This window comes from Mesocricetus auratus, unplaced genomic scaffold (genome assembly GCF_017639785.1).
Source record: "Mesocricetus auratus isolate SY011 unplaced genomic scaffold, BCM_Maur_2.0 Super-Scaffold_100006, whole genome shotgun sequence".
Classification (NCBI taxonomy): Eukaryota; Metazoa; Chordata; class Mammalia; order Rodentia; family Cricetidae; genus Mesocricetus; species Mesocricetus auratus.
Window position 1 is genome coordinate 62,089,799 of NW_024429190.1, and position 10,607 is coordinate 62,100,405.

The window sequence follows — 10,607 nt, forward strand, 5'->3', positions numbered from 1 at the left end:
GGTGTTGTTCTTGCCTTTTGCTCTAATTGCTTCACTAGCAATATGTCTTACGTGTGCTTCTTCTTCCTTTTCCTTCTCTTAGAGCATACTTGATATTTGCTGTCTTTGTATGTATCAAGTCTAAATCTTTTTCTTTAGACTAAAAGGGCAATCGTAGTGAGATATCCAACCCGCCCTTGCCAGTATTGTGGCCATTTGCTACAGGTGCAGATGTGACATACAGTGAGCTTTAGGTCTGGCAGGTAGCCCTCTGTTGTGGCCAGTTGTGTCACAGGGAGTAGCCTGTGAGGATCCTGAGAGCAGTAATCTGCAGTGGCCATCTGCTTCTTGTGTAAATGCCTTCTCCCCCAAATAAATTATATTTACCCTATATTTGAGTCAAGTTCCATGAATCATTATCAGTGCCTCTGCAGACAGGCTACTTAGGAAATGAAGAGCCATCTAATTTAGACATTGATAGTTTATTTGATATATAGCTTATTTACTTTGGATTGAATACTACATTATTGCCCTCATGTATACAACATCTACCCTCAAAGTAAGAAATTGTCTTACCATTAAACCTAAACTTAATGGTAACTATGTCAGACAAGGGCCAATGATAATGTCTGAAAGTCAGCAATTTATGTCTTGCTGTAACATGTGGTTGCCAGAGTAAAAGTGGCTATTGGAAACTTTGTATGTTCAGGCACCACTTTATGTAACTAAATTCCCATAATCATATCAAAGAAAGTTACAGACACATCTTTCTGTCTCTAACTGGATGTGATGGACTCCTTAATACATAAAGAATGTAGAAGCCATCTCTCCATCTCAATGACATTTATTAACATGTTTGTAAAAATTAAAATAATTATTACTAGATATGTTAGAGAGAAGAAGTCCCATAGAACAAACATTTGCTGCCAAATGAAAGGACAGATAATCAAACAAACTGAAGCTGATTGCACAAATTTCTTGATAGAAAAATCTCAACTGCAAATGACAAATTGAAAGCTTGTGATGGAGTCTGGGATTTACCAGCTCTACTGAGGTCTGGTTTGGTGGCTCTTACTGTAACCACAATACTTGGGAACATGAGGCAAGTGCAGCATTCAGTTTAAATGGTTCTAAAATAGCCTAAGCTACAGTGCAATCCACAACTAACAGACAGATAAATGATAGAAAAATGAGAGAAGGATAGAAGATAGATGATGAATAGATGAATACACACACACACATATGAGATGGATGGATTGATAATGAAGGGGTGAATAGATAGATGACAGATGGATAGATGATAAATGATACACACACACACACAGAGAGAGAGAGAGAGAGAGAGAGAGAGAGAGAGAGAAATTCAGAGGGTGATTTCAATAGGTTTCATGGTTTCACAAAGTTAATTTAGGGCAAGTTATATTGGACTTTTCATATTGAGAAAGTAGCCTTTTGGAATGGTGTCCAGAGAGCTTTTTTTTCTAACAAGTTTCTAGACCAGATATTTGGCAAAGACCCTGCTAAGTGAAATACCCAACACCAGGCCTGACTGCAATGGGCAGAATGAAAGGAGATTATACAATGTAAGGGAAAAATAGAAAACAATAGTAAAAAAGAATAGAGAGCATCATGAAAGAGCTCATTATGTTGGCTATATATGAGGTAGTCTGAATTTGGGAGACAGCTGTGTATCTTGGTCTATCTGGGGGGCCCCTGGGAGTAAGACAAGGATCTATTCCTGCTGCATGAGCTAGCTGTTTAAGCTAGCTGAGATGCCTTGGTCAGCCTTAATGCTTTGTCCTGCCTCAACTTAATGTGCCAGGCTTTGTTGACTCCCCATGGGAGGCCTTACTTTAGGGGAAGAGTAGATGGGGGTGGTGCTAGAGGGAGGCAAGGGGGCCTGGAGGGGAAGATGGGTGGGAGAACTGTGGTTGAAATATAAAATGAAACTAAAAAAAAATTTATTGTATGATGCTGCCAGTTTGTATTATGCATGATTCAGTTACTGGCGTTGTGCATAATTCTAAGGAAAAGTGTACCACAGAAAAATGTTAAGAAAATGTTTCACATTATGAACCTGTTTTAAAGGTTGCTAATGTATGAAGTTAAATCTTAAAATTATTTCTCATCATATTGATGCATGCACCAGTTTATTTTCTGTGAACAATACTATTATCATATAATATCATTTCATAAATGATATGAAATAACTCTTAATATGCCTTAGGCAGTTTGGAAGACAGACTGAAGAAATCACTGGAAAGATCAAGACTAATGCTTTAAGCAAAATGGGGACAAATGTAATCATCAGTTAGGAATGTAAATGATAAGACTATTTATTTAGGGCATATTTTATAATGTATAGCAGTAAGCATGAATCTTCTTGTATTAAATTCTTGTTGCATTGAAACTAAGAATTTCAAGGTTAATGAGAATTGCATTAAGATGCTTGTTTTCCATTATATTCTCTGTAACAAAAATGAAATCAAGTTAAAACTAATCAGAGATAGTGGGACTTTATATTAACATTGAAAAAGTACTAGGTTAATTTTTCTGCATGCTTTACTTTATACAATTTAGTATTCATAAAAGGAATTATATAAACATTGTGAAATTGCTCCTGTTTTATAGAGTCATATATACAAACATGAAATACCAGGCAACAACTTTTTTATCTTATTACATTCTCTCATGGAAAACTAGTGATAAAATGAATGTACACTAAAGCAGAGTTAATTGATCAGCTGGTATGACATGGTCTGAATTGTCCAGCTGTGGTTGGCTCATATGGGAAAGGCTGAGAACACAGTACCTGTTCAATTCACAATGCAAATTGTTTTAGTAGCCCTTATCTGATGTTGAAACTGGAGAAAATATGAAGGGCTAAAGGCATCCAATTCACATAGGAAGGCCAGAAAAGCAGGAACCTGGCATCATCACAAAAATGAAGCAAAGGTTGCATTTGCAGCAATAAGATAGGTGAATTTGCCAGCAAGCAGAGAAAAGCAAAGTTTCAATCTTAGACCTACTTTTTCTCGGCTTACACTAGCTGTGATTGTAGCTCAGTAGCAGAATATTTGCCTGGCATATGAGAGACACTGGGTACATTTAATAACATTGCCAAGAGGGAGAGAGAGAGGAAAAGAGAGGTAAATTAGATAATAATGATGAAGATAGATAGATGATAGAAATGTTGGAAAGAAAAGAGGGAGGGAGAAAAACAGAAAAAAAGAAAGAAACCATATCAATGCAGAAATATATTTATTTATCCAGGTTTAGTGGCACAATCCTACAAATTCAGTGCATGGGAGGTATAGTCTAGTAGATCAGAATTTCAAGGTTTCTTCAGTTATGTTGCAGATTCAAATACAGTTTAGGTTGATGGATAATATGACTTAATACTTTTCTATTTACGGTATTTTCTTCACTAATACTGTAGTAGATGATTTAATACAAAAATGAAAAAATTTAAAAATGAACTTTTCCTTATTTTTTGAGGAAAATAACATCAGTAATAAAAAGGTTTGAAATAATTTTGTATGAATTAAAAGATCAATAGTTTTTGATGATAAGAATAGTTTTAACTTCATTTATTGTATTTAATTTCACTTATTGTATTTACTTATTTACTCTCTCTCTCTCGTGTGTGTGTGTGTGTGTGTGTGTGTGTGTGTGTGTGTGTGTGTGTATGAGAATGTGCCTGTGGAATAGACAGTTAACTTGTTGAAGTATATTTTCTGCTTTCCAATATGTGGATCACAAGGTTGAAACTCAGGACATAGCACTTGGCAGAAAGCATGCTTACCAGCTGAACAATCTTATCAGTACAAGTTGAAACACATATGAACAAGGATTATATGTTTTATGTAACAATGGGTGGTTATTGAACACTGAAAACTACTTTTTAATACATATGATGATATTACACTTTGATTAGTGGGTGACATTGCATTCCTGAATGAATGAAAGTTTTCTGTCAAGATCTTTCAAACTATGAAATAAAAAGTGAGATGATGAAGTCTTATATGGTATATCTAATGAATAACTCATCTAGTCTCTGCTATGCTTATTCAAACCTGACATCATTTACTCTCTAGTAAACTAGACATACACTATTGCAATGCTTGAACTTTTGTTGTTTCCTCTTAATTTGTGGCTCACAAGCAGTTCAAGGAAATTGATTGTCTAGAAGGCATTAGCAATTGTATTTACTACTATGACTTTACTAGCTTAAACGAATAATAGTAATTAAGATCAAAGATCGATGATTCTCTTTTACAGCTGTAACATACAAGATTCATGTTGTTAGTATGCTTGTTATTTTAGGTTAATTTTACTGGCTAATTTTACAAGTTGAATCATAAAGATGCACACACATTATCCTTTACATCACATTATTACTACAACTAAACAGTATTGATGGTGATCCTTTTTGCTCCTGGTTTATACAATGTGACTTACTTGAAAAGCTCTTCATTTATTCTGTTAAAACTCTAAGATTAAAATATTACAATTAGCCTTTGTAATTACCAATTAGTTGTACCAATGGAGGTGAATGGGAATGGATATTTTTGAGATGTGTTTGAAGGTGTAGTGTAGACCTCTGTTATTCAGAACTCACCAACCATGCATAAGGCTCTGAGTTCTATTTGCAGTACTGTAAACATAAAAAGTAAAATTAAAACAATGACAATAATTAAGAAAAGCAACAAGTGATACAATGAATGTCTTATATAAGTTAAATTAAAAATAACAGGTGTAGCAAGAAAATAAGAAAAGACATACAGACTAAAGTTTGTTTTACATTAATATATGATTTTTGCTAGCTATTTATAAAACACAAATATCCTAAGGTACTCGAGGCTTTGCTTCTGTGTATTCTATGTTATGTAGAAGCTTTAGAAAAAAATCATTTTTTTAAGTTCGTTCAGCCAAAATGTATCAATTCCGATATCTTTGACATGTTTTACTTGAAAGTTTGAATAAAGAAATACAGCACATATAATACATTTACTTATATTATTTTGTATTTAAAAATACTCTCATACTCTTCTTGAAATTTTCATACACAGAATTTGAACCAAATGAACCCACACTTTCCTACCTTTTCCTAGTTTCATTTCAATTTCTAGGTCTTTCTATTTCTCATTCTTTACATCCATAGAGTATGGTTTGTATTGAGCTACTCTTAGGTTTGGTGTCAACCATGCACCATAGTTTATTCCAGAATGTAAGACTATGTCTAAAATCTTATTTAGGTGTTAACAAACAGAAATACAGTAAATATCCACACTGTTGTTATTTTGATTAAGATTAGAAATTAGAAAAAAGGCAAAAGAAAGTGTCGCAGGAAACAGGAACCTGGGACAGGAACCAGCATGATACAGCATGAGCCATAGAGAGTGTATTAATTATAGTTTATTATATTGAGACTGAAAGGGGGAGACAGACATGAGGGAGAGAGTAAGGTAAGGGAAGAGAAGATGAGAGAGCTTAAGTGGGCAGGGATCTGTCCTTTAAAGGGGTCCTTTGCACCTGCCTGTAGACTGATTCTCACGGAACTCTGGGCTGGCCAGAGTAATGCCTGGACCTTAACTTGACACCTGTGCTTACTATTCAAAAGAGGTGGGAGGTGTTAGGCATGACAGGTTCCTGATGACCCGGAGGTGTTGACCATCTCTGGGGGACCTGAGAAAGCTGGGGAGTTGCCATGTCCTGGGGTAGCTGGTTGCTGCATTACAGTCTAGGTTGTATGGAACTCTCTGGCACTTCTTTAGACCTGGCAAGTTGTTAGCAGAGTGGAGGACAAGGTTAAGTTTAGAAAATTTTTTTCTTCAGTTCTGGTATTTGAGAGGAAGATTATAAGATGAGGGAGGGATTCCTAAGGGGTCCCAAGATGAGAAAAGGCAATCCTGGGACCGGGAAAGAGCCTGAATAATATCTAGAGTGAATCTGACCTGTTTAGATGGGCCCAATTTGACTTCCTGGAACTTACAAGAATCCTTTGAGTTTGTGAAAACACATTAGTAGCATATTTATGTTAGAAGCAACTTGACTGAAAACATTAACATTTAAACTGACATTTTTTTAGTATAATGAAAAGTACCTTAATTTTGACTTTGGAATTATGATCTTATAGTGGTATAGATGTTTTTTAGCACAATGAAAAGTACCTTAATCTTGACCTTGCAGTTATGATCATATAATGGTATAATTCTTTAGTACTCTGTTGGAGTTAGATTAGTAGCTTATTAGAACTTTATTGATAGTAAGACTATGAACAGTAACATAATGAATGAAAGAAATCTGGAACATATTTTATTCTTTTTAATGTATATATAGATAAATCTTAGAATACCTGTTCCAGAAATCTGTTTTGTGACAGTTAGAGCTTTGCCTTATATGTTTCTTTAAGCTGGCAAAGCTACCAGTCATCAAAAGCATCAGAGTTCTTGAGAAGGATAAAACTTTTACCTGAGCTAATGATCAAAGAAAAGTAACAGAGACTCACCAGCTGGCTGCACACACAGCCACCCCCAAGGTCCTCCATAGTTGTTGAGGGCAATGACTTCCTCCTTCTGCTGATAGTGAGACCTGTAGATTGGGGACTTTTTAGGAAGACTTCCTTACCATTGACCCAAGCAACATGGAGAAAGTCCATTCCATTGTCCTCTTGTCCACAGTCTGGAAAGACCTTTGTAGCAGTTGAGGTGAAGGGCAGGGTTGCACAGGGACCAGTGTTGCTACTTTGTTTCTTCAGTGCGCATCAATCTTCTTGGAGGGAACAGGGTAGTGTCAGCAGCAGGCCTGTCTCTCTGTTATAAAAAGCTTTTTAATAAAACATTTTAATGCCATGTTCCCTAGATCTGTGGGCATTACAGGACTGTCTGTCTGTCTAGTATATCTTATTAGACAAAATTTATCTTTAGTGACTTGTCTTTAAGCACATAGGTGACTAGAGAAAAATCTCCTTTTGTAATAGCCTTACCTATGTGAACAGCTTACAGAAGGACTGGGTCCTATAAATATCCTGTTAGTTTGAAATAGACCTTTATAACTTTAAACATTTACCATCACTTAAAGATATAACTATTTAGCCAGGCAGTGGTGGCGCACGCCTTTAGTCCCAGCACTCGGGAGGTAGAGGCAGGCAGATCTCTGTGAGTTCGAGGCCGGGCTGGACCGACAGCCTCCAAAACAATACAGAGAAACCCTGTCTCGTAAAACCAAAAAAAAAAAGATATAACAATTTAGAAATATTTCAAATTTAGTATAGTTGGATTTAAATTGTATATAAAGTTACCTTACATTCCTTAAACAGTGGCTACATGTACATTTGCATTTAGATACATTAAACATTAAACGGGAGTGGGTAAAAGTAAGAGGGAAGAACCAGAGTGTAATTTCTGATCAGCATGTTTTAGCAGACATACAGACTTAAAGAGACAGAATAGACTTAAACTGCCAGTGATACAAAAGCAGCTCCATCGCAGGTAGAACAGGGCGCCTTGGAAAGGTACACTATTCTATAAACAAGCCATGTGCAACAGGGCCAGGGAAAGACGAAATTACAGTCAAAAATAAAAGCACAAATGAATTTTATCTGTTAGTAGGGTTTGTGGAAGAAGTTGGCTAGACTGAGTGGGCATGCCTACAACTAGGTCACACAGTAAATATGGTCACATGAGCAAGATGGCAGTCTCCATAAGCACTTTTCGTTATTCTAGCAGAAGTGGCCTTTTTTTCTTCATGAGTGAGGCAGAAAGATGTGTGACCACCTTAGGTCTGAAAAACAAAAACCTGAGAGACCCCATGTGGGTCTGAAAATCAAATGTACCAGTCAGTACAAAACCCAAAAACTTAAAACCACATTCATGGGGAAAGAGTGAAAAACTCTGAGAGAGTCCCAAGCAAATACTAACCCAGGCCAGGCCATTGGAAGCAGCTGGCATCTGTATGGAGAAAATTATGGTAGAAGGGCAGCTGGATGAAAAAGAGGAATTTGACATTCCAAGCTGAATGAACAGGAGAGAGACAAAATCCAGGTGAAAGGCAGTTCCTGCTCCGAGATAGGTTTAACCACTGTAGGAAGTGGCAGGAAGCCTCTGTGATTGGCGGGAGTTTTAGCAAGTAGGGAAGGGAAAATTAAGACAAGTGAGAAAGAGTAGAGGCTGCATTTCCAACCATGGATCACTGGTAGAATGTAGCATGCCAAAAAGCGGGCACATTGTTTGATATGGGGGTACGAGGCAGCTTCTATGAGAGAGGCAGAGGATAAGACACAGAAGTCCAAAAGGGCCAAACTGTCAAAGGCTTATAGCCGAAACACACTGCTCAGCAAATGCGGTGATGGACCTCATCTATGGGAAGTTATTTCACCCGTGACTGAGGCTGAAGATGACTCAATGCGATCTCAGACCTCATCAGCCTGAGATTGCAACCAAGGGCAGAAAAGGCCCGAAAAACTATAGGACACAGATGTTTGAAAAGGCAGTGAAACCACGGAGGCTTGAAGCCAAAACACACCGCTAATTGAATGCGGTTATGGACCTCATCCGTGGGAAGTTATTTCCCATGGGTGGTGCCGAAGATGGCTCAGTACGATCTCAGGACGGCATCAAAAATGTTGCTATTTTGGTTAAGATTAGAAATTAGAAAAAAGGAAAAAGAAAGTGTCGCAGGAGACGGGAACTGGGGACAGGAACTGTCATGATACAGCATGAGCCATGGAGAGTGCATTAATTGTAGTTCATTATAGTGAGACTGAAAGGGGGAGGCAGACATGAAGGAGAGAGTAAGGGAAGATGACAGAGCTTAAATGGGCAGAGGTCTGTCCTTTAAAGGGGTCCTGTGCATCTGAGTGTAGACTGGAACTCTGGGCTGGCCAGAGAACTGCCTGAGTGAATCCTGCCAGGTAGCAGGGCAGGCTAGAGTAATGCCTGAAACTTTCACACACTGGATTTTGGAATCAACTAAATGAGTACAAATCACATCTTTATCATTTCTTTGGCCAGATATTGCTGAAAGCTGTTTCCTCATTTGTAAATGAGTAGATTCTAGTAAGATGTCATAATCAATTTCTGTTGTTATAACAGAAAGCATGAGATTAATTTATAAAAAAATAAGTTTATTAAGCTCACAATGTCTAAGACCATAAGTTGAAGACCAGATGGCTTTCCCGTGACAAAAAATGCAGAGGGATGAACAGGCCTGAGAAGAAGAGGCAACTGAAATAGCCTCACTTTGCAATAATCGGTGCTCTGAAAAACTACATTTATTTTTGACATGAGCTAGATACCATAGGTATTGAACAGCCCTTTACATTTTGTGAAGTCCCATAATTTCTCAAACCTGTCACACCAAGCATGAAATTTTGACATGAATTTTTGAAAGGAATAAACCAAAGCAAAACTTTAGCATAGATTTATGGTACTAGTTGAGTTAATTTGCAGTGTATTTAAACTGTCACCTCAAGAAATCACTCAAATAAATAGTAACTTTGTTTTTATTTTCTATGTATATATATATAAAATGATACAAGCTGAGGATTCTAAAATATAAAGGTATTCATCAAATGCATCCAAGACAAAAACTGATATTCAATATTGATAGAAACATGTTTTATAGTTTGATAACAAGTCAATTAAGTACATAGAAACCCATGACCCATGTTTATCAAAGTTATGTGTAAGCACAAAGGCATTTATTTAATACAAAGCTTCTTCATTTGATACAGTCCTACAAATCTGTATGATGCACAGAAATAATAGTTTTTTTTTTAATGAATAAAGCAATCAATTAACCCAGCATCCTTTGTTTCTTGTTGGCAGCTGCCACCTGTTTGGCAATCCTGTCCAGATCTCTCTGTCTCTGAAGTGTTAGCTTGTGGCCCCCATTTTGGTCCTTTTCCACCATTTTCAGCCACTCCAGGGCTTGGAGGACAGGGCAGGCCACACTCTTGGAGCCTCTGCTGAAATGGCTGGGCCTGACACGGTTTCTCTGCCATCCTCCATAGATCTTGGTCACGGAGCCAACCCAGGCACCACTGCGACTTACAGGTGCCCTGCTGTGAAAGCAGCTCGTGTGTAGAACCAGTTCTCATCATAGTGGGCAAGTTCTTTATGTTTGGCGGGCTTGACTGTGTCCACCCATTCAGGGACTTTCAGCTTCCCAGACTTTTTGAGGAACTCTGACGAACTCCTGCTGGTTAACATTTTTTACAATAACTCCAGGCATCCCTCTGCTGCACCTAACCCTTTGGGCTCCTGGAGGATCAGGCATGCCCAGGCCTGCAGCTCAAACATGGCCATGGCTTGATTCTAGGTGAACCACACCGCGCTGGGCTTCCTGCAGTCCCAGCATGAGCTGTTGGGGTCAGCCCAGCGCACAGCCAGACCCAGAGCCCTGGCTTCCAGAAGCAAAAATTTTATAATCAGATATTCTTAATATCTGAGCTCAATTATCTGATATAATCTTTTAGCTCTTTAAGAAATTTATATCTTTCCACGATCTCTCAAGAGCTACTTCAGTTCAATTTTATTTATTTTCTGTGAATGCTTTATGAAAGTAACCTTTCAAAACCCCAGGATATTATGGATACTAATAAATGAAGATGAAATACTGATAAT

The 10,607-nt window shown here is 37.6% G+C and overlaps 1 pseudogene; it reads right to left on the minus strand.

The window, feature by feature from the left end:
- Positions 1 to 9,777: 9,777 nt before the first annotated feature.
- Positions 9,778 to 10,215, minus strand: LOC101823975 (annotated as a pseudogene).
- Positions 10,216 to 10,607: the final 392 nt, after the last annotated feature.